Source organism: Pecten maximus, unplaced genomic scaffold (genome assembly GCF_902652985.1).
Source record: "Pecten maximus unplaced genomic scaffold, xPecMax1.1, whole genome shotgun sequence".
Taxonomy (NCBI): Eukaryota; Metazoa; Mollusca; class Bivalvia; order Pectinida; family Pectinidae; genus Pecten; species Pecten maximus.
The window spans coordinates 23484-49487 of NW_022979569.1; the positions used below are offsets into that span (position 1 = coordinate 23484).

The following is a 26004-nucleotide window of genomic DNA, read 5'->3' on the forward strand; positions in this document are numbered from 1 at the left end:
CATGTACATTGGATTATCAACAATAGAATTAATCCTACTGAAACTTCAGCTTACCAACAAACATACTTATTCTAACTGATATAGTGGTATAGTGGTATTTAGACAAGAGATCCCAGAGGGATCTTGGCGCCCACCATTGAATGATCTTCATAGGTTCCATGTCAGATTGATCTTTTCTCTACTTTTCCCTTCATTTTACTAATCTGTGCAAATTGAGACATCCCTCCAGTACTTTTCAAACAAGGGAATCCTAGCTATATAAGAAATTTGAGATTTAACGATAATGGCTGTTTGTTTGCCAGGTTGTTTTCAGGACAGACTGGTCCAAAAATGCAATACAAGGGACCAAGGCGAACCTATTTATGAAATTTGAGAAAGATCCATTCAGTACTTTGAGAAATAGAGATAACAAACTTCAATTGTAAAAATCCAAGATGGCGGTCTGTCGGCCATATTGTTTTCCAATTGATCTCAAAATGCAATTAGCATAACGAGGCACCAAGTTGTCAAAATCCAAGATGGCTGCCTGTCGGTCATGTTATTTTCAGATTGGTCTCAAAACGCAATATGCATAACTAGGCACCAAGGGAAAGCTACATATGAAATTTCAGAAAGATCCATTCAGTACTTTCTCAGAAATAGTGATAACAAACTTCAATTGTCAAAATCCAAGATGGCTGTCTGTCGGCCATGTTGTTTTCTGATTGGTCTCAAATCACAATATGCATAACTAGGCACCAAGGGGAACCTACTTATGAAATTTGAGAAAGATCCCTTCAGTGCTTTCTCAGAAATAGCAATAATAAACTTCAATTGTCAAAATCCAAGATGGCTGCCTGTCGGCCATGTTGTTTTCAGATTGGTCTCAAAACGCAATATGCATAACTAGGCACCAAGGGAAACCTACATATGAAATTTCAGAAAGATCCATTCAGTACTTTCTCAGAAATAGTGATAACAAACTTCAATTGTCAAAATCCAAGATGGCTGCCTGTCGGCCATGTTGTTTTCTGATTGGTCTCAAATCACAATATGCATACCTTGGCACCAAGGGGAACCTACTTATGAAATTTGAGAAAGATCCCTTCAGTGCTTTCTCAGAAATAGCGATAACAAACTTCAATTGTCAAAATCCAAGATGGCTGCCTGTCGGCCATGTTGTTTTCAGATTGGTCTCAAATCACAATATGCATAACTAGGCACCAAGGGGAACCTACTTTTGAAATTTGAGAAAGATCCATTCAGTGCTTTCTCAGAAATAGCGATAACAAACTTCAATTGTCAAAATCCAAGATGGCTGCCTGTCGGCCATGTTGTTTTCAGATTGGTCTCAAAACGCAATATGCATAACTAGGCACCAAGGGAAACCTACAAATGAAATTTCAGAAAGATCCATTCAGTACTTTCTCAGAAATAGTGATAACAAACTTCAATTGTCAAAATCCAAGATGGCTGCCTGTCGGCCATGTTTTTTTCTGATTGGTCTCAAATCACAACATGCATAACTAGGCACCAAGGGGAACCTACTTTTGAAATTTGAGAAAGATCCATTCAGTGCTTTCTCAGAAATAGCGATAACAAACTTCAATTGTCAAAATCCAAGATGGCTGCCTGTCGGCCATGTTGTTTTCAGATTGGTCTCAAAACGCAATATGCATAACTAGGCACCAAGGGAAACCTACAAATGAAATTTCAGAAAGATCCATTCAGTACTTTCTCAGAAATAGTGATAACAAACTTCAATTGTCAAAATCCAAGATGGCTGCCTGTCGGCCATGTTGTTTTCTGATTGGTCTCAAATCACAATATGCATACCTTGGCACCAAGGGGAACCTACTTATGAATTTGAGAAAGATCCCTTCAGTGCTTTCTCAGAAATAGCGATAACAAACTTCAATTGTCAAAATACAAGATGGCTGCCTGTCGGCCATGTTGTTTTCAGATTGGTCTCAAAACGCAATATGCATAACTAGGCACCAAGGGAAACCTACTTATGAAATTTCAGAAAGATCCATTCAGTACTTTCTCAGAAATAGTGATAACAAACTTCAATTGTCAAAATCCAAGATGGCTGCCTGTCGGCCATGTTGTTATCCGATTGGTCTCAAAACGCAATATGCATAACTAGGCACCAAGGGGAACCTTCATATGAAATTTGAGAAAGATCCCTTCAGTACTTTCTCAGAAATAGCGATAACAAACTTCAATTGTAACAAGAGATCCCAGAGGGATCTTGGCGCCCACCATTGAATGATCTTTATAGGTTCCATGTCAGATTGATCTTTTCTCTACTTTTCCCTTCCTCTAAGTCTTACTAATCTGTGTAAATTCAGAAACAGCCCTCTAGTACTTTTCAAACAAGGGGAACCTATATATAAAATTTAAGAGTTAGCGATAATGGCTGTCTGTTGTTTTCGGATTGGTTCCAAAATGCAACACCAGGGACCAAGGGGAACCTACATATGAAATTTGAGAAGATCTTTCTTTCTCGAAAAAAAAACCCAAATAAAAAAATTTGGGGGGCTTGTTTTTTTTAAAATGAAAAAATGAAAACCCCCCCAAATTAATTAAAAAATTTGGGAAAAACTTCCCTTTTTCCAAAAAAAACCCAATCCAAAAAACCCCAAGGGCCCCTGTGGGCCCATGTTTTTTCCGTTTTCCCAAAAAAAAAAAAAAGACCAAGGAATTTAAAAAAATTTTAAAAAAAACCTTCCCCTTTAAAAAATCATAAACAAATTCAATTTTTCCCAGTGTTTCCGGGCCCTTTTTTTTTTTTCCATTTTAAAAGAAATCAAATCCCCAAAAGGGGAATTACTTAAAAAGAAAAAACCCTTAAAATTTTTAAAATCGATTTTAAAAAAAAATTTTCCGATGGCCCCCGGGCCATTGTTTTCCAGGCTAAAAGAATTGAAAATACCGGGGGATTTAATGGAAATTTAAAAACCCTTTCAATTTTCTCGTGCTTTTTTCATGTCAAATCCCAAAGGGCTGCCCCGGCCATTTTTTTGATTTTAAAATCTATCTCTGGGAAAGGGGGACCCCCTTAAATTTAAAAAGGGGGCCCTTCGATTTTTCCCCTAAAAACAAATCAAAAAAAAAAGGGCCCCCTTTGGGGATTGGAAAAATCCAGTACAAAAAGGGGAAAAATTTAAATTTAAAAACCCCCCCATTTTTCTAAAAAAAAGTGTCAAATTTTAAAATAAAATGCTTTTTCCCGGGGGTTTTTTTTTTAAAAGAATTCATCTAGGAAAAGGGGAAAACCAAAAAAATTTAAAGTTTCGTCGATTTTTTTCCCCAAATGGAAAAAATTAAATTGAAAAACCAAAGGGGCCCGGGGCCATGTGTTTTGAGGTCCAAAGCCCTTTGCTAATAGCCCCCAAACTTACTTTTTTTAAAAGTCCTTCGTTTTTTTCAAAATGGAAAAAAATTGTAAAACCAAAGGGGCTCCGGGGGTTTGCCCGGGGGGTTTCTCAAAATGCAAAAACAAACTAAAAAAGTTCTTTTTGGAAAGTTTTTCCATCTTTTCCAAAATGCATAAAAATTTTAAAAAAACCAAGTCGGTGGGCCAGTTTTTCCCGAGGCCTAAAATTTGCAAATCAAATGGCCCGGGCCATTTGTTTGGAAAAAGCCCCCAGTTTTCCCCAAAATAGAAAAAAATTTTAATTGAAATAAGAGGGCCTTTGGGGCCTTTTTTTAAAAGGGCTAAAAACCAATATCAAAATGGAAGGGCCTCTTGAAATTTCAGAAAGATCCATTCAGTACTTTCTCAGAAATAGTGATAACAAACTTCAATTGTCAAAATCCAAGATGGCTGCCTGTCGGCCATGTTTGTTTTCTGATTGGTCTCAAATCACAATATGCATACCTTGGCACCAAGGGGAACCTACTTATGAAATTTGAGAAAGATCCCTTCAGTGCTTTCTCAGAAATAGCGATAACAAACTTCAATTGTCAAAATCCAAGATGGCTGCCTGTCGGCCATGTTGTTTTCAGATTGGTCTCAAATCACAATATGCATAACTAGGCACCAAGGGGAACCTACTTTTGAAATTTGAGAAAGATCCATTCAGTGCTTTCTCAGAAATAGCGATAACAAACTTCAATTGTCAAAATCCAAGATGGCTGCCTGTCGGCCATGTTGTTTTCAGATTGGTCTCAAAACGCAATATGCATAACTAGGCACCAAGGGAAACCTACAAATGAAATTTCAGAAAGATCCATTCAGTACTTTCTCAGAAATAGTGATAACAAACTTCAATTGTCAAAATCCAAGATGGCTGCCTGTCGGCCATGTTTTTTTCTGATTGGTCTCAAATCACAACATGCATAACTAGGCACCAAGGGGAACCTACTTTTGAAATTTGAGAAAGATCCATTCAGTGCTTTCTCAGAAATAGCGATAACAAACTTCAATTGTCAAAATCCAAGAGGGCTCCTTCGGCCAGTTTTTCGATTGGTCTCAAAACCAAATCATAACAGGCACCGGGGAAACTCAAATAAATTTAAAAAGATCCTTCGTACTTTTTCAGAAAAGGATAAAACTTCAATAAAAAACCAGAGGTCCCGGGGGTTTTCTTGGGCCAAACCAAATTGAAGGGGGGGAAAATCTTTAATAGGCCCCCATTTTTCCAAAATGGATCCTTTTTTCAAAAAAAACCCCTTCCCTTTTTTTCAATTTGTTAAAAAAAAAGAAACAGCCCAAGGGGAAACCCTTTTAAAAAACGGGGGAAAAACCTTATATTTAAAATTTTAAAAATTAAGCAAAATTAAAGGGGGCCCCTGCCCCGGGTTTTTCCCCGTTGGTTTAAAAAACCAATGGCAAACCGGGCCCAAAGGGGGAAACCCTTTCATAGAATTTTGAGAAAATCCCTTCATTTTTTCCCAAAAAATAGCGATAAAAACTTCAATTGAAAAACCCCAAGGGTTTTGGCGCCCCCAGTGTTTTTATGGTTTCCCACCCAATGATTTTTCCATTTTTCCCCCCAACTACAATTTTGGGAAATTCAAAAAGCCCTCATCTGAAAAAAGGGGGAATTAAAAATTAAATTTCATAAGGCTGTCGTTTTTTTCGATTGGTCCCAAAAAGCAAACCAGGACCAAGGGCCCTCAAAAATTTTGAAAAAGACCCCTTTCATCCCTTCTGAAATAGCGATAAAAATTTTAAATTTGTCAAAACCCCAAATTTTGGCTGCCTGTCGGCAGTTTTTTTCGATGGTCCAAAATCCAATCAAACTAGGCACCCCAGGGACCTACAAAAAAATTTAAAAATCCTCAATTTCGAAAAGCGATAAAAAACTTCAATTTCAAAACCAAGAGGCTGCCCCCGCCGGGTTTTTTTTTCCTTTGGGCCCCCAAAATTGGCAATGAAACTAAGCCCAAGGGAAAATTTTTAAAAATGTTTGAGAAAGACCTTTCTTTTTCTAAAAATGCATAACAAACTTCTTTCAAAATCCAAGATGGCTGCCTTGGGCCTTTGTTTTCCGTTTGGTCTAAAAATGAAACGAACTAGGCCCCAAAGGGAAAACCTACATTAAAATTTGGAAAGACCCCTTTCTACTTTCCAGAAATAGCGAAAAACAAACTTCTTTCAAAATCCAAGGGCTCCGTGGGCCATGTTTTTTCCGGGTCTCAAAATGAAATATCCCTAAAAAGGCACCAAAGGGGACTTACGAAAATTTGAAAAAGATCCTTCAGTTTTCTAAAAATACGATAACAAACTTCAATGTAAAAATCCAAGAGGCGCCTTTCGGCCATTTGTTTTCCGTTTGGGTCCAAAATGCAAAGCTAACTGGGCACCAAGGGGCCCCTACTTGAAATTTTGGAAACCCCCTTCAGATTTTCTCGAAAGCTAACAAACCTTCAATTGTCAAACCAAAGATGTCCCTGTGGGAATTTTTTTTCCGAGGGGTCTAAAAATGAAAATAGCAACTAGCACCGGGGGAGCTTCCTATAAAATTTAAAAAGAAAACTTCTATTTTCTCAAAAAGCAAAAAACAAAAATTTCAATTTAAAAAACCAAGATGGCGCCTGTGGGCCATGTTTTTTTTCCGTTTGGTCAAAAAGAAATGCAAACTGGGCCCAAAGGGCTTACATATGAATTTGAAAAGCTTCAGCTTTCTCAAAATACGATAAAAAACTTCATTTCAAAATCCAAGAGGGCGCCTGTGGGCCTGTTGTTTCCATTGGTCTCAAAAAATATATAACTAGCCCCAAGGGGGAGTTTACTATAAAATTTTGAGAAAGAACCTTCATATTTTCTCAGAAATACGATAACAACTATTGAAAAACCAAAGATGGCTCCTGTCGGCCATGTTTTTTCCGATTGGTCTCAAATCAAATGAAATGGGGCCACCAAGGAAACCACATAAAATTAGAAAGCCCCCTTCAGTCTTTCTCAAAAATACGATAAAAAACTTCAATTTCAAAATCCAGATGGCTCCCTGTGGGCCATTTTTTTCCCCCGTTTTGGCTAAAACAATGCAAAACCAGCCAAGGGGGAGTTTTAATTTGAAATTTGAGAAAGACCCTTCAATTTTCCCCAAAAATAGCGAAAAACAAATTAAAAATTGTCAAAACCCAAGATGGCTCCGTGGGCCCAGTTGTTTTCCGATTGGTCTCAAAGCAATAGCAAACTAGCACCAAAGGGGGACCCACTTAAAATTTGAGAAAGATCCTTCATACTTTCTCAGAATAGCGATAACAAAATTTCAATTGTAAAATCCAAAGGCTCCCTGTCGGCCCATGTTGTTTCCGTTTGGGCCCAAAAAATGAAAAACATGCAAACTAGGCCCCAAAGGGGGACCCTACTTAAAAATTTGAGAAAGTCCCTTCATACTTTCTCAAAATCGATAAAAAAACTTCAATTGTAAAAATCCAAGAGGGCTCCGTCGGCCTGTTGTTTCCGTTGGTTTAAAATGCAATAATACTAGCACCAAGGGGATTTACATATAAATTGAGAAAGATACTTCAGTACTTTCTCAAAAACGATCCAACTTAAATTTGTAAAAACCCAAAGATGGCTCCCGCGCCTGTTTTTTTTTCCCGTTGGCTAAAAAGAAAGGGCAAAATAGCCCCGGGGGGATTTCCCTTAAAATTTGAGAAAGACCCCTTCAGTACTTTCTCAAAAGCGATAAAACTTAAATTGTAAAAACCAAATGGCCCTTCGGCCATGTTTTTTTTCCCGTTGGTCCAAAATGCTTTGCAAAACGCACCAAGGGGGCTTCATAAAAATTTTGGGAAAAAGATACCTTAGTATTTCCAAAATAGCATAAAAAAACTTAAATGTAAAAATCCAAAGGGCGCCTTGGGCCATGTTTTTCGATGGTCTCAAAATCAAATCAAACTAGGCACCAAGGGAAATTACATAAAATTTTTGAGAAAATCCCTTCAGTACTTTTCAGAAATAGCGATAACAAACTAAAATTGTCAAATCCGATGGTGCCTGGGGGCCTGTTGTTTTCCGATTTCAAAATGAAATAGGCTACTGGCACAAGGGGAGCTTACTATGAAATTTTTGAGAAAGATCCTTCTACTTTCTCGAAACGAAAACAAACTTAAATTGCAAACCCAAGATGGCTGCCTGTCGCCATTTTTGTTTTCCTTTGGTTCAAATGAAAATTGCAAAAGGCACCAAGGGACTTACATATGAAATTTAGAAAGTCCTTCGACTTTCTCAGAAATAGCGAAAAAAACTTCAATTTCAAAACCCAAGGGGCTGCCTTCGGCCTTTTTTTTCCCCGATTGGTCCAAATCATTCAAAACAAGCCCCAAGGGGAGTTTACAAAGAAATTTGAGAAAGATCCTTTCATACTTTCTGAAATAGCGAAAACAAATTTCAATTGTCAAATCCAGAGGCTGCCTTCGGCAGTTTTTTCCGATTGTTAAAAAAATGCAAAGCAAACTAGGCACCGGGGGACTTCTTAAAATTTTTGAAAAAGATCCCTTCAGTATTTTTCTCAAAAACGAAAAAAAAACCCAAACAAAATCCAAGAGGGTCCTGTCGGCCATGTTGTTTTCCATTGGTCCAAAATCAATAGCATACAAACCCCAAAGGGAAAACACATATAAATTTTGAGAAACCTTCAGTATTTTCTAAATAGCGTCCCAAAACTTTTGGAAACCAAGAGGCCCGGGGCCCCGGGCCGGGCCAAAGAAAAAACGGCCCCAAAGGGGGCCATTAAATTTTGGGCCCCATCTTTTAAATGGTCCTTCAAAATAAAGAGGGGCTGCCTGTGGGCCCATGGTTTTCCGATTGGCTAAAAAGAAATATGCATAACTGGGCACCAAGGAAACCCCCATAAAAATTTGGAAAGATCCCTTCAGTTTTTCTGAGGATTAGCTAACAAATTTTAAAGGACGGAGGGAGGACAAAAGGGGGGACGGACGGAACGGAGGGACGGGGCCCCCAGGAGGGGGGTTTAAACCCCAAATCTAAATTTTAAAATTCAGAGGTGGGGGCCACCTTTAAAAAGAAAAAAAAACCCAAAAAAATTTGGATTCTTCATCTTTTAAAATACAACAAAATTTTTTTAAAAAGGGGGAAAACCCGGGGGACGAGGCCCCCAAAAAATCAAAGGGGGAAAAATAAAAAATTTTCCACATTTTGGTACCCTATTTTTTCACAAAATTTTTAAAAATTTGGGAAAACCCCACCAGGCCAAAAAAATTTGGCTCCCACAATTTTTTTCCAATATTTTTTCTAAGTACCCGGTCTGGTAAAAAGAAGGGACCTTTCCCCTTTTTTCCAAATTTTTTCTTTCCAATAACCCTCTTTTAAAATCCATCATGCCCTTACAGAAAAGCGCTGTGGTAAATGTTGTTTTTTTTTTAAAGGTTTTTTTTTGTGTCCAAAAAGGAATTTTCCAAGTGATTTTTCAAATAATATCATTGCGTTTCACACCAATCTATCAAAAAAAACCATAGTTTTAACTTTGTTTAAAACCCTATTTTTGTGAAAATAATACTTTCCCCAAAAAATTCCAACCTTTCCCTATGTTTCCATGGATAAGGGATAATAAAGGGGTAAAAAAAACCAGGCTTCTTTATAAAAGGAAAAATTCCCCAATTATTACTTTGGGTTTTTTTAATAAAAAAATAACTTTTTAAATTTAAACACAAAAACGAGTATCATGCTTATAAAAAATGCCCACTTTATATGAAAAGGTGATTTATCCCCTTCAATCCCCCCCTCAAGACGGTTGGAAAGTTTTTTTACCTTCATGCAAATTCTCTCACCTGTAAAGTCCATGCCCAAAATTATTTCACCTTCCCAAAGCCAGCCAAAATTATTTCACCTGCCCAAAGTATCCCCCTGCCCAAGTCTGGCCCAAATTTTCTCACCTTAATTATGACCAAATTTCCACCTGTAAAGCCCCTGACCAATTAAATCTCCCTGTCCAATCCATGGCACTTTTCTCCCCCCAAGTCATGCCCAAAATTATTCCCTGAAAAGTCTGTGCCAAATTTATCTCCCCTTTCCCAAAGCTGTGGCCTAAATCTCACCTGCCAAAGTCATACCTAATTATCTCACCTGCCCAATCTGTGCCCTAATTTCTCACCGTCCAAGTCGGCCAAATTTATCTCCCCTGCCCAATTTGTGACCAAATTATCTCCCATGTAAAGCTGTGACCAAGACCAGTGTCAAATTTTTGTTTTCATCCTTTTTTTCTAACAGCTACCGTTTTTGCTCAGTTTGAAAAATTTGACTACTCAAAAACGTTTGGTGTGGCTTTAAAAGTTTGTGACTGGCATTTCTGCAACATGGGTAAATGAAGTAACCTTTAAAATATTGTGGCCCTTTTTCTTTTAAAACCACAGAAAAATTTTGCTGCTAAGCTAATTAAAAGAATTATTTATTTTTACTTTCATAAAAAAAGGGTCTAATGTTTTATCCCAAAAAAAAACCATGAGGTTAAAATTTCATGATAAAGGTTTTAAAATAAAGGGAACTCACTTTTTTATATCTGCTGAAAATAACCTAAAACCCTGAAACCTCTCACCCTCCAAAACTTGCCCTTTCAGTCTCCAACCTTCCCTTTCCCCCTACACCCTTACTTCGTCCCTCCAAGACTTGCCTTCAACCCCAAAATTTTGCCCTTTTTGGCCCAAAATTTTTACCGCCACGAAACATAACCTTCCTTTTTGGGTCCCCCCCAAACCAATTTTTACCAAACCTCCAAACCTTGCCCTTTCAGTCCCCAACCCCTTGACCTTTCACCAAAAACCCCCTTATTTCTGTCCCTCCAAAGACTTACCTTCCCCCCTCAAAAAATTTTCCTTTTTTGGTCCCAAAACCTTGACCGTCACCTGAAACATGACCTTTCCTTTTTGTCCCTCCAAGCCTTAATTTTACCTTTACGCTAAACCTTGACTTTCAGTCTCCAAATCTTCCCTTTTCCCCCAAACAACCCTTTACTTCTGCCTCCAAGATTTGACCTTCGACCTCAAATTTTGCCCTTTTGGTCCCAAAACCCGACCTGTCCCCTGAAATCATAACCTTTCCTTTTTGTCCTTAAACCTTTAATTATTCCCTTTTAGCCCTCAAAACTTTATCTTTCATTTTCCCAAAAAACCTTACCTTCCTCTAAAAAACATCCCTTTTTACTGCAATTTAACCTTAAATTTGACCCTCAAGTTTTGGATTTTTCCCCTCCAAACCTTCTGTTCCCTCTCAGATTGTTACTCACCATGGCCTAGTCCATTACAGTACGTCTTTTTTTGAGGGTACAGCTTTGTCTGTTTTTTTCCCTTTTGGGTTTCACCTGTTTAAGAGCTTCTGACCATGGGGACTGGTATTGTGTCCCCATGATGGGGAGCAAACTTGGGCCCAAAAGGGATGACTCCTGGACAAAATTTGATTCTTTGGAATGGCAATCAATTGTAGATACAAACCTCACAAAATTTAAACCCAAACATTTGAATGTTAAACCTTTTAAAATTGACGGGTCTCCATGTTGGAATACCGGTTTTTACATCCCACCAGGTTTTTTGGGGAAATACCGGGTCTTTTGCCAGTACAAAAAAAAAAAGATATTCTGACATTTATTTAAAAAAAAATTCAGATATGTCAACTTTAATCAAAACTTTTAAACCAAAATCCCTTTAAAAAGAGGCCAAGGGCCCAAGGGCACTTGGGTGTTTTTTAAATTAATTTCTTTGATTTCCATTCAACCTCCTGGACCAAAGGGGGCCCAAGTCATTCTTTTTTGAACAAAATTGTTTACTTCATTCAAAAAACATTCACCCTTGGGCCCTTGGTTTTTGTAAAGATTTTAGTCTTTTAAAAAGCTCTTAAAAGCTTTTTAAACCCCTGTACCTTGAAGTGGGCCCAAAGGACTTCCTCTAAAAAAATTGTACCACTTCACCCACACAACGCCCCAATATCGGGTCCTGGGCCTCGGGGTTATAAAAGATAGATTAAATATTTTACATTTTGACCTCTGTGACCTTGAAAAAAGGTCAAGGTTAGCCTATTTGGGTACCCCAAAATATCAACATGCTACTAATGGGGCTCAAAGGGCCCTTTTTTGTGCCCAGGGTCCCTTTAAAATTCCAGGGTGACAGTTTTTGACCTTGGTTTTCTGCACCCACTAAAAATTGTGACATTTTAAATTTGGCCCCTTTTAAAGGGGTTCGCAATTCAAAACATCGAAAATTTTACAGACAATTTTACCTATCTAAGATTGAAATTTCTCTTTTTTAATTTAAGAACTAGGCCAGGCAATTTTATTTTTAAAATTGATTATGCGGGTAAAAAATCCCCTTAAACATCGCACTCAATGTATTTTTATTTTCCTAGTAGGCTTACTTCGGTTTAAAGCTTTACTTAGAAATTTCACCCCCCCAATACATTTTTAAACTCTTGATTCTTATCTTCACAAATGTCAAGGTACTTCTAGTAAACCCCCCAAATCATAAGTTCACCAAATTTTTTTTCTGTTACTAGAAAACCTGGAAAAAATATCAAAGACTTTCCAAAAAAGATTGCTAAAAATGTTGCCATCGTTTTTGTGTGACTACCCTTGGGTCAGTAGCGCAATGGGAAAACTCCGATGGGCCAAAACAACAGGAGGCCTCACCAAAGGGTCCTGTCTGCTTCTGCAGGGCAATCCTTGTCGTTTTCAGCCCTTTTCCGGGTATGGGTTACTGTAGTAATTTATTTCATTTGGTGGTCACTCTTTACCCTCCCCATGCCGGATCGCAAATTTTGGAGTTTAAAATTTAAAAACAATTCATCTAATTCCAAAAGAATAAAGTAAATTAGACTTCCCCCTTACAATTAAGACTCTACAATTTTTCGATGAATTTAAACTCTAATGAAATATAAATGATTTTTCCACAATTGGCTTCCATGGGTACGAAAAAAAATCTTAATCTGCACTCCCCCCCTTTTAAAGAGGGCCATGCAAGGGGTAATTTTCTCTTCCTTTTTTAAAGGGGATTCTGTCGTTGAATATTTTATGGGTGACATTATATATATAACAATCTTGATTCCAACCCTCAAATTTTAACATCATTGCATCCAAAAAAAACCCAAACATTTTCAACCTTTATGGTTCCCATAAAAACAATTTTTCATTGTTTGAGATAAACCAAAAAATTTTATATAGGAAAAACTTGGCAAATTAAGCAAACACAAACTGGGAAAAAGTTTGGAACCTTTTAAAAACAATTAATCTTTAAAAATAAAAAGAACAAAAAATTCTCATTTTGGGACTTGCTTCACAAACCAAAAAGTGCCAAAATCAGATGATGAAAAAAATATTAAGCTCTGAATAAAAATTTATCAAAATTTAAACACCCCAAATTATTCATAATTCCTTTAGATAAATATCATTTATAAGGAAGAAATCATTTTAAATAAAAAAACAAGTTCAGAATCATTTAACAAAACAGAATAAATAGAAATTTCTCCTCAAATAATTTTCACAATCAAACCCATCCTATAGGTTTTCCCCCACCCCCAAATAATTCCCGGTGATTTACACCCTATTGACACTCGCCACAACACTGGCCCCATCCCTAATACGGCCATTAAAACCAAAGGGCTGTTTCCCCTTGGTCTAAAAATTTTGTGTTGTACCGTCACTATGGAAAATCCCTCCTGCAATAAGGTGCCTCTGACGTGATACACTTTCCAAAGGGGAAGTTATTCGGGGGCGAGCGGAAAAAATTGCCCAGAAAGAAAATAAAAGGATGTCAAAAGCTTCTGGGGGGGCACAATCAATCCATCAGCCCAAAACTGACATCTCAACCTTGATCCCGTCAGGGCGGATTCTTCGTCAAGACTCCGGGTCCAAGGGGACACCAATCAGGGGCCCTACATGTCAACGCTGGACACCCATTTTCCCCGATCAGTCCCGACGGATGTCTTTGCAATACCCCCCCAAAAGGGGGACACAAAAGGTCCAGACAGCCACCTGGGGCATCCAACCCTGATCCGTCGACGGATTCTTCTTCCAAATACTCCCCTCCAAGGGTGAACAAACGGCCATATATCCATGGTAGGATAATTTTCCCAGGAAGACTAGCTGTTGATAAAAGAAAAAAAATCTCAGTTTATTTCATTTTTAGGGGTGGCCCCCAACACAAATTGTACCCAACTACAAATAAATGAAATTTTTCATGAAAAGAAGTTTCATTGTACTTTCACGTTCCTTAACCCAACTCGAACTGGAAAAATCATAAAACCCCAAAATAATTTTTTGTAAATTTCTCTTTTCATTTAATATTTCACACTTTTTTTTAAAGGGGAGAACTGGGGTGCGGTTTTATTTTCCCACTACCATTTTACCGAGGGTTGTCTCCCTTTGATGCATGTAACCCCGGTTTTCAAAATCGAGCCAATCTCTATCACATTTTCTCTCATTTAAGTATCTAAAGACCAATGCGGTGTTCACTATCATCAAAAAAAAAGCTGCAAAAAAATTTTCAGATTTATGTCTCTCTAAAAAACACTCATGGAAACAGCAGAATGGAATTCAATAGGGGTTTTGTAAAATTAATTTTTATTTCTTTCTATTGTAAACTTTTGCCCAAGTTTTCCCGTAAAAAACAAAAAAATGGTTTCAGTTTCCAAATTTCAGGTGTAACAACCACATGAGTCCCAATGTAGGTCCATCAGAAGAATTTAAAGCAAAGTTACACGTTAAATGCAACATTTTTTGACCTGACATTTAACAACTGGAGTAAACAAAACTATGACAATGTAAAACATATGAATCTTTTTGGCCCCAAAACAATTTTTTGCATCGGTAATATCTCAATTTACTTTATAACCCCAGGATCTTTATGAGGTGGGTCTCCTTTTGTAGGTGTTTACTACCTCATGAACAACTATGGGAACCTTCCCAATCACCAACAACGGTAATTTAAAAGGAACCCAACATGACAGCACAGACCGGGCCCAAACTTTTCCAAAAACATAAACCCGACAGTGATCTGACGGAGCATCATGGCCCCTTAAAAAAAGAGATAATTTTTTATTACAGACCACCATGAAACCCAGTGAAAAACCCTTCACCACCTGATTGGGGGTCAAAAAAGAATCCCCCCATTCCTTCCCAGCGGGTGTGGGGTGTCGTTCTCTTACCTCATCTGTTCAATTTATAGGGGGTTTTTCTCCTCGGGAAAATCATTTTTCCACACCCTGACGAAAACGCCAATTCTTGGCACCAGAACCTGACGGTTTTTCCAATAAAAAGTTTTTTTTTTTTTATTCTACCGGAATTCAATATTGGAAAATTTGTCATAAAATGAAAATGTTATTATTTTTAAAACCACATGTATAAAATGAAGCAGGCATACACTTTTTCAAAATTGCTCCAAAAAAAATTCAAAAAGAAAAAAAAGGATACATGAATATAGGGTTTAATTTGATAAAATTTTTAAACATTCTATAAATGACCCTTACCAAAAAAAGGGAAGGGCCTCCACTATGTACCCTAAAGTGTTCATGACACCTGTCTTGGCCCCCCATATGTACCCTAAAGTGGTTCAGACACACGTCTTGGCCTCCCAAAATTTTCCCTAAAGGGTTTTGCACATGTCTTTGGGCCCCCCCTTGTACCCTAAAGTGGGGGGCTGACACCCACCCTTGGGCCCCCCCATTACGTAACCTTAAAGCTTCATTTTACCATGTCATGGTTATGCCCCATTACAAGGGGGAAAAAAACAAAAAGGGGGAATTAAAAGAAAATAATGAAACGGTACATAAATGCGACGGGCCCCCACCCGAGACTTTTTTTTCAATTTTCATAATGTCTAAAAAACTAATTTGAACAAAAAAATTCCTTTATCTTTTAAAAACCCTTACTATGGGTCTGGGACCTTTTAAGGGGAAAAATCTAACATCAAAATTGGACAGACAGATGAGAGATTTTATTTTACTTAAAACCCAGAGATCGAGACCTGATTTTCTTGCCTTTGCGCAAAAATTTAAAGACCTGGAAGAAAAAACATTAGTCTTAATCTACAGATCTTGGTTTACATAGAAACATCTTTTACGTTTGGATTTTATCCCTTTAGATCTTCCCCAAAAATTTTGATAATGAAATGTGACAGGTTTTCGGGCCCCCCCTATGGCTTTTTACTCCCATAATCACAATCCCCTTTAGTATGGAACCCAAAAATTTAACCAAGTAATTTATCTTTGCAACTGACTCCTTTTGAATTTTGAAAACTTCACTGTCAATAGTGCTGCAGCGGTAATCCTGGGATGGATATGTGGTATAAAAAGGGACGGTTTCGGTTCACAGTATTTTACCGCGGGGGGGTAATTTGTTTGCCATTTAAATTTTAATAGATTAGGAATTTTCTACAGACACCCCTTTCCGGACAAGACTTCTTAGGCATGTGTCGCCGTCGGAAAAATATATCAAAAGGAAAAAGCCCCCCAGCGGGCCTTTATTAAAGGATTATTAACTGATTGCAAGTCCTTTTTAAAAAGGGCCAAAGTTACATCATTTATTTTTGAGATTTACATTTGAATACTGACGGGCCATTTGTTTTCAAAAACAAACAGGGCCCCGATCTCGGAAAACGAATAGAATTCTTTTAAACAAAAAAAATTCAAGATTTAAATAAGATTTTAAAAGAAAACAATTTAAAAAAAAATTTTAAAAATTTTTAACCCAATGTGTCAGGACTAAAAGTATAAAGGGGCTCTGATAAAAATAAACTGTCAAAAAATTTTAAAGTATTTTTTTTTTAAATTTAATTCATTAAATTTTTTTTAATACGCGTAAAGTATGGCTAAATTTTACAATCTAGTAAAACCTAATTTGAATTGGATGTACCCCTGGGTTTATGTTTTTTATCCCTCCAATTTTTAGAAGAAAAAATTAACAATGGGGCACTCTGTAAAGTACAGTATATGCCCTACCGTGAGACAAATATCGTGATACGTATCGTACGTGAGGGGAACGTATTTCCCACTCCCTTTCCTTAAAAAAGTTTCAAAAATTCCCTTACCACCCAGTAAACCGAAAATTTTTTTTTTTTTTTAAGCCAAAAAAATTAAGGGCGGCCAGGTTTTATAAACCCCCCCGGAAAAAACCGCCCGGGCAAACCCCCTTTCCCCCCGTACAACTGAAACCCCTTGGGGGGTTTTTGTTTACCCTTTAACCCCCTCCAACCCCCCCTTTAAAAAAACTGCCTTTTTAAGTTATAACAAAAGTTTTTTCGGAAAAAAAAGCCTTACGGGAGACTTGCAAACCCCGCCCCCCTTTTTGTTTCAACTCGCCCCTGTTTTACTAAATTTTATTAAAGGGGTTTTTGAACCCCACCCGGAAGGGTTTTTTAAAAAAGATCGGGACTTTTTATAAAAGTTATTTTGTTTATTCCCTTTAAAAGGGTAAAAATTTAAAAATTTCTTTGATTGATTACTCAGAACTTAAAAAAGGGGTGGGGGATTGGCCCGGGGATTCAAACCCTTTTTTTTACTTTTTAAATTTCCCAAAAATCCTGATTTGGAAAATGTTTTTTGGTTTAAAAAATGGTTCGGGTTAAATTTTCCTTTTTATTAAAGGTTTTTTTGCTATTAAAAAACCATTTTACATTAATTTTTGTAAAAAAAAAAACTTATTTTAAACAAACCATTTGATTTAAAACAAAAGGGAATTAGTCCAAATACAAATACCCTTATTTTCTTTTTAATTTAAAACTTCAAAGGAATTAAATTTAAACCTGTATGGGATTATGTTTAATGGGGGGTTTTAAGAATTTATAGGTTTTTTGGCTTTTAAAAATGAAAAAAAATTACTAGGCCTATTTTTAAACATTAAAGGTTTGGGAAATTGGGCCATTTTTTTTTAATATTAAAAAATTTTAAAAGATAACCCTTTAAATTTTTTCTGACACCTTTTTTTATTAACCCACTTATTAAAAATCCCGGACAAATTTCCCCTTCAAAATTTAATTAGGGGTTGGAAATTAAACTAAAAAATATTCTTTTGAAAAAATAATAACCCCTTTGATTTGAATAAAGGGATAACACCCACTTAATAATTGGATTTTCAGGAAAACTTTTCCCCTTAGTATTTTAGAATATTAAAAAAATTGAAAAAAATTCCATTAAATAATATCTTTTTTAACCCTTTAAAGCAGTTTGGGATCGTTAAAGGCCATTTCTTTTTCTTCTGGGAAAATTATTAATTGAAAGGGGAAAAAAGATATAAAATTATGGGGAAAATTGGAAAAGAAAAAACTTATTTCTTATTACAAATTTAATAAAAATAACCCCCACAATCATAATTTTTTTAAAAAATTTAAAAAATTACCCCAGAAAAGGGGGTTTAATCCCCAAACCACTAAAAAAAAATCTTTTCCTCTTTCCGGGAAAAAAATAAAAAACCCCCCTTTAAATTTGAAAATATTTTGAAAAAATTAAAAATTCGCCTTTAAAACTTTTTAAAATGAAATTTTTTTTTTCTGGATGGTCAAGGAAAAAAGGGCTATTTTTTAAAAAAAACATGTTTGACCTTTAGGTTTAAAACTCAATTTTTTTTTAAACCCAAAAAAAAGGGAACCAGAAAAACCTAGTACTATTTTTTAATTTTTTTAAAGACAATTCTTAATATGGGAAAAAAATTGGGTTTTAAATTGTTAAACAGGAACTTACAAAAATCTATCAAATTAACTTGGGAAAATATACTTAAAAATTGAAAAGGGTAACCACCCTAATGTTTTAAACTATTAAGATTATTAAAAAAACTTGAACGAAAAACATTTAACTCTTTTAAAAAGTACCCCCCAAGATTTTTTTCAAAAAACAAAAATTTACACTACTAAATTTAATTTTGGAAAAAAACACAGCAAATTTTTTTTTATTATATAAACATTTATTTTCCTCTTTCAAAAAAACCCAAACCGGACTTTAACCTATATCCACAGATTTTGAAAATTTTTTTATAAATTTGCTTTAAAATTTTTTTAAAAAATCTTTTTGGGGGTTTCCGTGTTTAGTTTATATTAAATTTTCGCTTTTTATTAAAGTAAAATTTTTAAAATATTTTCCCCAACAACAACCGTAAATTAATAAATTCAAATTTTCAATTGGGACCCCCAATGATAATTTAAAAAATGTTAGGGTAAGTTGGGGGAAGGGGTTACTTTATTTTTAAAGAATTCCTTCCTAAAAAACCTGAAACATTTTGGGTTAGAAACAATTTTTTTTTATTTTTTCTTTAGGGACATTTTAAAACTAGGGGCCTTTTGGGGAACCCATTTGGAACATATTTAGTCTTAAATTTAAAACCCTTTTTTGGGTCAGGTTGTCTTTAATTGAGAAAATTAACAAATTTTAAAAAATTTTAATAAGAAAAACAAAGAATCTTAATTTTAAAATACTTTTCAATATTAATTACTTTTAAATTTTATTTTATAAAACCAATAAAATGAAAAGTAAAAATTAAAAAGGGGAATTTTTATGGCTCCAAACCCTTTGTTCAATCCATTTGATTATCAATAAAATATGTTGAAATGAAATGTAATAACATATAGTGAAATAATTTGTTGTGTGAGACCTTTATTAGAGACTTATTTAGAACAAATACAAAATAGATTAGAAAGGCCACATATTCTATTTATCACAACAGTAACCTTGATCTTGAAAACAAACCCATATTTCACATTTCTGTATCAATAAGTCTAAAAGCATGTGAAGTTTGAAAACATCTACCCTTACTGTTTTTGAGATGTGTCCTAGAATGGAATTGCTGACAGACTACTTATAATAAATTAGGATGACTCTCTATCAAGATACAAGATTGTATTAATCTATTGTTCATGTAAAAAAATGCTGCATGAAAAATAAATAAAGTCAAATTTCACCTGTCAAACTACATAAAACTACCATATGATACAGTGGATTATCTCCCTTACACAGTTTAGGGAAAGTCCACTGGTGAAGAATGAAGTGTCAGTAAAAACTAAACCTTACAGTATCTGTATGCTATGGTGTAGTTATCATACAGTTAGCAGGCTATTGTTTATACCTTTGTGTGACTGTGTGGTTAACCAGCAGCTTTCTTCTCAGAATCCTCCTTCCCTTTCCTCAATTCTTTCTGATAACCTAAAGTAAAACAAGAAGGTACATATTAAATCTACCAACTTTTCTGTTTCACATCACATTTATTTTTTTAACAGACATTCTCTGCAAGAATTGCTTTAAAATGCTTTCAATTTAAATGATAATAACCAATTACAATTTTTTTTTAAATTCAGCTACCAACTTATAACTTATAATCTGCTAAACTGTGTATTTCAAGCCCCTTTATGAGAAAGTCAAAAATTATTACCAAAAAATATGTACGTTGTACACTAAAATATATCTGGGAATTCTAAACAACAGGGCCATTGCCCTTAAACGTCATCTGACAATTGAACCGTTATATATAGAGGATCTAACAGGAGTGTCTGTGTGATATGCGTTCCTTTGTGGGGTTACAGCTGCCTCATTTATATAATGTATGATTGCCCTCTCCCAATGATGTTTTACACCTATTTGGTAGAAATCCACTCAGAGGTTTAGGAGCAGTAGGGTTTTAAAGCAAAATTACAATAAAGTTCCCCATTTGAGGCCCCACCACTCAGGCCCCATGGGTCACACGTACCAGCCTCTTCTACAAAAAAATATGAACGCCCTTACTCAATGATGCTTTACACCAAATTTGGTAGTAATCTGATTTGGGGTTCAGGAAGAGTAGTGTTTTGAAAGTAAAAGTTTAACAGCGGCGGCTTTTAGTGATGTATTATGTATGTTAAAGTTTATAACTTTTAATAGTTGAGAAAAATACAAGTCCCATTAACCTTTGTTTTTACACATGACGCACGGCATAAAAAGTACCCAAATACTTTTTATACACTTACCAAAACATATCCCCCCCCCTTGACAGGAGTATCTCAACCCTCATTAATCTTAACATGATCATCTAAATTGTGTGAAGATATGATAAGAGGACACAGGGGTGTCATTTACAATGTTTCTGACCCCACCCAACAAAATCCCCACCAAAGGGCCAAAACAATTTTTTTTATCCAACCTTCATATGCATATAAGATATCTCACAACTCATGGTAGATGGAAAGAAACAAGAGGCCCAGAGGGCCTGTATCGCTCACCTGGTTTCATGAGATATGAAACAAAAAATGATGCTTAAGTATATTTGTCGCTGGTATTGCTATGTCTATATATATCATAAGCATTTAATATGGGTACATGTACATTGGTTTTAGGGATGTTACCACACAAATGTGAGTGATATCCATTGCTTAATTTCAGAGAAGATCTTGTTTAGACCAATTGACCCCTTTTGACCCTGCCCTCTGCCCCCTGGGGGGTCAGCTCCTTCCTTTATACAATTTTGAACCCCTACCCCAATAGGATGCTAATAGTCAAATATGAGCTGTTTCAGAGAAGTTGTTCATATCAATTTAGCCAAATTGACCCCTTTTGGCCAAGCCCCTCAGCCTCCAGGGGGACTCGGCGCCATCATTTGTACAATTTTGAATCCTTAACCCAAGGGAATTCTGCCAGTCACATATTAAAGATATCCATTGCTTAGTTTCAGAGAAAAAGTTGTTTGTATCAATTCTGCCAAAATAACCCCTTTTGGCCCTGCTTCTTAGCTAGGTCTCCTGGGGTCAGCCCTGTCATATGTACAATTTTGAATCCCTACCCTAGGGGTTGCTACCAGGCAAATATGAGCGATATCCATTGCTTATAGTTTCCGAGAAGAAGTTGTACATAACAATTTAGCCGAATTGACCCCTTTTGGTCATGCCCCTCAGCCCCCAGGGAGGTAGACCCCACCATTTGTACAATTTTGAATCCCTACCCCAAAGGGATTCTCACAGTCAAAATTGAGCAATATATATTGCTTAGTTTCAGAGGAGAAGTTGTTCATATCAATTTAGCCAAATTGACCCCTCTCGGTCCCGCCCCTCAGGCCCCCCGGATGTCAGCCACACCATTTGTACAATTTTGAATCTCCATCCCATAGTGTTGCTACAAGGCAAATATAAGCCATATCCTTTGCTCGGTTTCAGAGAAGAAGTCAATTATATCAATATAGCCCAATTGACCACATTTGGCCCCATCCCTCAGGCCCCTAGGGAGTCAGCACCACCATTTGTACAATTTTGAATCCCCACCCCAAAGTGATGCTAACACGCAAATATGAGTGATATCCATTGCTCGGTTCCAGAGATGAAGTTGTTAATATCAATATATCTATATTGACCCAGTTTGGCCCCGTCCCTCAGGCCCCTAGGGGGTCAGCAACACCATTTGTACAATTTTGAATCCCCACCCCATAGTGATGCTTCCAGGCAAATAGGGGCAATATCCTTTGCACGGTTTCAGAGAAGAAGTCGTTTATATCAATATAGCCAAATTGACCCCTTTTGGCCCCGCCCCTCAGGCCCCTGGGGGGGTCAGCCCCATCATTTGTACAATTTTGAGTCCCCTACCCATAGGGATGCTTCTGACAAAATTTGGTCAAATTCTGATCAGTGGTTATGAAGAAGAAGTCAATTGTTGACGGACGGACGGACGACAGACGGCGGACGCCACGGTATGGCATAAGCTCACCTTGGTCCTTCGGACCAGGTGAGCTAAAAAACCATGGTCCGGTATCAGCGGATGTGAAAGATCAAAATGTGGGTCAAGTGACCCCTACTATTGGTACATGGAGTAAAGTGTAGGTGAACCCAAAGTATGAAGTTTCTGAGACAATTCAGTAGTGTAGGAGGTAGAGCCTGGACAAGATAAAATACAGAAGGCAGACTAAAGATGGACAAAATACAGCACTATAATTTCCCTGGTTATAGATATCCATGATAATTGTCTTCTATCACAACTCATGATACAGCCAACTGTCTAACTTGATAATGAAGACCTTAACTAATACTGTGACCCTGACCGTGACGTTAACACCTCAATCTGACCTTGGCCAAAAAAATCACTATGACCTTGACCTCTTGAGAATTGAGTAGTCTAGACACCTTATTTAAAGAACTTCAATTTACATATACAGATATTTATTGATGATTCCTCTATTCCCATGGCAAGCTTGTTAGACTTGTAACACATAATAAATTAACAAACACCAAATTGAATTGAAATTAACAAACACCAAATTGAATTGAAATAAGGCCGTTTTATTAACGACGTAAGGATATCAATAATGTATATATACATTTTACATACATTGTTACATCAAGTCTAAGATGGGGATATGCAAAACGCCCATCAAAAATATGTTTACATACATTGTTACATAATATAAAGTCTAAGATGGGGATATGCAAAACGCCCCATGGATCTAGGTGGATTGAAGGGGAGGTGGTGGGAAAAGATATAGAGCTTCCAGCTAAACTATAATTAGAAAACACTAATTATAAAAATAAACAAACGTGTACAGACCTTGTTCCTCCATATCTCAGCGTCCTCTGACCTCTGCGACCAGTGGCCCTGTACTTATATAGGAGCTATAAATAGAAGCAGACTAACTCTGCATCCTTAGCCAATCACCTCACTTCAAATTCTAAAATGGTCAGCATCCATATGATGCACAAAAACTTGAAATAATTACGAATGGAATAATCCATAATATAAATGACATGATAAAGTGGAACATATATAAATGACATTAAACAAAGTATTTATAAGGAGACACAAAGCATGGCATATTATCCCTCCTGCCAAGCTGGTAAAATTTTACCTTTAATTCTCAAGTTTTTTTACAATACCAACTTTAGAATAAGTGTCCTGTTAAATGAACTGTAACTAAAATCTAGAATCATGTTTGAAATCAGTACCTGCTCTTGTTCCTTCCATTTGCGTATTCTTACTTTCTTACTCTCGTTTACGTCTAGATAAGTTTGGTACCATTTCGTCATGATTCGTGATCTCTTCCTACGTGTGGGTTCAGGTACAGCTATGAGACTTGCTTTAGGAAGACTGGTCGGCCCTGAAAAGTTCATCTCATCTTTAGACTTACCGTATTTGACCTAATAAGGGCGCCTGCCCTAATAAGGGCGCCCCTACCTTTTTTCAAGGAAATAAATCTTTGAGTGTCAAAATTGTGTCAAAATGGTGTTCAAAAGTAATAATTCATGTGAAATATTTTGCTACTTTATGTGTTCAATTTTCTTCAGCAAATTAAGTAACTGGAACACATGTTTTCGCCACATTTTGTGTATTCCTACAGGCTACAGATGACATGTCAGTGCAAAGAGCACCCAAAACTAAACACACATACAAATAATAACTTACTATCTTTATTTGAAGGTAAAGTAAAGACTTCATTCTTGTTGATAAATAACTTTTGTTCAGAACACAAAGCTAGCAAAAGACATTGTAAATCAATTATTAGGTCAAAGAAAACGATGTCTGATATGATCTGGGAAATCACCTGTTTCTATAAATAGAACACAAAAGAGTTCCATTTGAACATAAATGGTGGAACACACGTTCTCTGGTCTAAAGATCAGCTGGCATGGTTTACAAGTTTACAGGAGTATTCAAGTGATGTTTAAGCTTAATATATGATAATGATTAGATATCTTCATCTGAAATATTTTTATGACTTAATATTTTACTGTTTCCACAACCTTGGGTATTCTGCTATAAGGTATAGTCTGTTTCATAAAACTTCAGAATAACTAATCTAATAAGGGCGCCCCCACTGTCAATTACCCGCGCCCTGCGCCCTTATTAGGTCAAATACGGTATTCATCTTTAACAGTTTTGTTTTCTCGTTAAGATACAATATAACATCAGAGCATGTCTCTAGTTTGTACACAATTTTAACACAATTTCAATTCCACAAAGAGAGAGAGAACATCCTGTTTATCTGAATGAAGTAAATTTTGAATTTGGTAAAGTGTTTTGTTTGGCATTAGAAAATATAACTTAGAGAAAAGCAATACACAAACCAATCATTATAATCACAGGTAACATTTAGTTATGGAAGAATCTTAATCAATTAAAGATCCAGTAGTAGTTGTTAATTGACAAATCAATAATCTTAATCACAGAGTCAATTGTGGTAAAACTTATAACACTACAGGATAAAGAACGGGCATTATATATAACTGGATGTTTTGTCCACATTCCTTTTGACTTGATTGAACAAATTAACATTGGTGATTCAATGAATGTAATTTCTGTTTTTATTGATGTAAAAAAGGAGATAAATTTTATATATAAAATATCAATTAAGGATTTTTGTTTTGGTAAATCAAATTTTAATCCTGGGTCAATATCTCTTCCTTGTGCCCATATATGGTAACTACATACAAACCTAAACAAAGGTCCATAACTACAATCAATAATGATTAACAAACCCAATGTGCTACCTTGTACCTTTGTCTATAAACTTCAGGAATGTCTGATGATGATACTCGTCCCATCCTCCTCGTACACCTCCAGTTTACCAAAGAAATATCTAGAAATGACAGAATACACAACTGTTTCATCAAAGCAAAACGTTCAACTACAACTCACATTATATTTTTAGATATATTAACAGTTTCAATTATAAAATGTTAAAAGTACAGCCAGAAAAAATACATTGTAATTACTGTATGTAAGACATTAAACAAGAGGCACATAGGGCCTGTATTGCTCACCTGGTTGGATTTGACCAAACATCAAAATACTATCAAAAGATCCGGCCTATCATAAGGAGACTTAACACGAACATACCGCAGCCTCCCAAAACACACATACGCACTCGCTACACGCATACATGTCGCACGCACGGGAGGTCGTCCTTAAATGACCTTAGCTGTTAATAGGACGTTAAACAAAATAAACCAAACCAAACCATCAAAATAATATTCATGTTCTATTTGTTAATACATGTACCTATATTTGTTGATATCCAACAATGCTATATATGGTTATGGGGTGGGGAAACCCCAGGGCCTATTTTCACATCATGATTGTGTTTATCTGCTTTATGTACATGCCCAACAATGCTATATATGGTTATAGGGTGGGGATCCCAATGGTTTCAAATATATATCAAAGAAACTAAGTCCCTAGGGGTGAGGAAAGACCCCAGGACCTATATCTATAACAGGAATGTGTTTATCTCTTGATGTCCAGTAATGGCTATCGTCAGATAGGGTGTTTATAATCTGATATGTACTTGTTAGCGTTAGGAATATCAAGATCTGTATCCATAGTTAGTATATTTATGAACAGGTTGAACTGTGGTTACAATGGTATCTATTATAGCCATCGCTCGACGGACCATTAAGGTGTCTTGCACCTTGCATTTACCTGTAAATATATAGGGGTCCGATTCAGGATATTTTTTTGGTATATTATTGTATATAGATATATATTCAAGCTATTATATTGAATGTAATTTTTATACTCGTACGCTGTAATAGGACACTATATATTGGACTGTGTACTATTTAAGGGTATATCTATTATTGTAGTTCATATCCGGTCATGTGATGAGATCTGTCACACTGATGAGTGTGGTG

The 26004-nt window shown here is 36.2% G+C and overlaps 1 long non-coding RNA gene across 4 annotated transcripts; it reads right to left on the reverse strand.

The window, feature by feature from the left end:
- Positions 1 to 14665: 14665 nt before the first annotated feature.
- On the reverse strand, positions 14666 to 25050 carry LOC117318939. 4 transcript variants are annotated; one of them, XR_004530504.1, is made up of 4 exons: positions 24862 to 25050; positions 23320 to 23471; positions 19494 to 19570; positions 14666 to 14679 (listed from the first exon to the last, which is right to left on the reverse strand). It is a non-coding gene; the product is annotated as an uncharacterized LOC117318939 (long non-coding RNA). The 4 variants fall into 4 exon arrangements; XR_004530503.1 differs by lacking the exon at positions 14666 to 14679 and having other exon boundaries at positions 19022 to 19570; positions 24862 to 25049; XR_004530502.1 differs by lacking the exons at positions 14666 to 14679; positions 19494 to 19570 and adding an exon at positions 22639 to 22989 and having other exon boundaries at positions 24862 to 25049.
- Positions 25051 to 26004: the final 954 nt, after the last annotated feature.